The sequence below is a fragment of the Lithobates pipiens genome, unplaced genomic scaffold (genome assembly GCF_037356315.1).
Source record: "Lithobates pipiens isolate NorthernLeopardFrog02 unplaced genomic scaffold, aLitPip1_a1.2 Scaffold_16, whole genome shotgun sequence".
In the NCBI taxonomy this organism is placed as follows: domain Eukaryota; kingdom Metazoa; phylum Chordata; class Amphibia; order Anura; family Ranidae; genus Lithobates; species Lithobates pipiens.
In genome coordinates this window covers 159,286,306-159,286,675 of record NW_027507748.1, presented here as the reverse complement: position 1 = coordinate 159,286,675, position 370 = coordinate 159,286,306, and positions in this window count along the sequence as shown.

Below are 370 nucleotides of genomic sequence, written 5' to 3'. Positions count from 1 at the left end.
GCTAAAGAGAAAGGATCCCCTCTATTATATGCCTGGTGGTCACTTTGTGGCCAAAGATATCTGGTGAGCACATTTATATGTCACTTGATGTGAATCACTTTGGTTCTTTCAAGATTTAAGCAGACTGTAGGAGGAACGGTGTTGGAGAAATAATATATTGAAGAGTTGAAACACTATTATTTTATTATTATTATGTATATTTGTGCTGGACTGTTCTGACACTTAACCTATCGTGTATTTGTTTTCACCTAACATTATCCTAATGTCATGTTGGGTGATTTATGTTTTTTTGCGCCCAACTGTTCACTGTTTCATGTTTTATTCGTTTTTACAAATTTTTGGTGCAGCGTTATTACAATTTTACATTTTT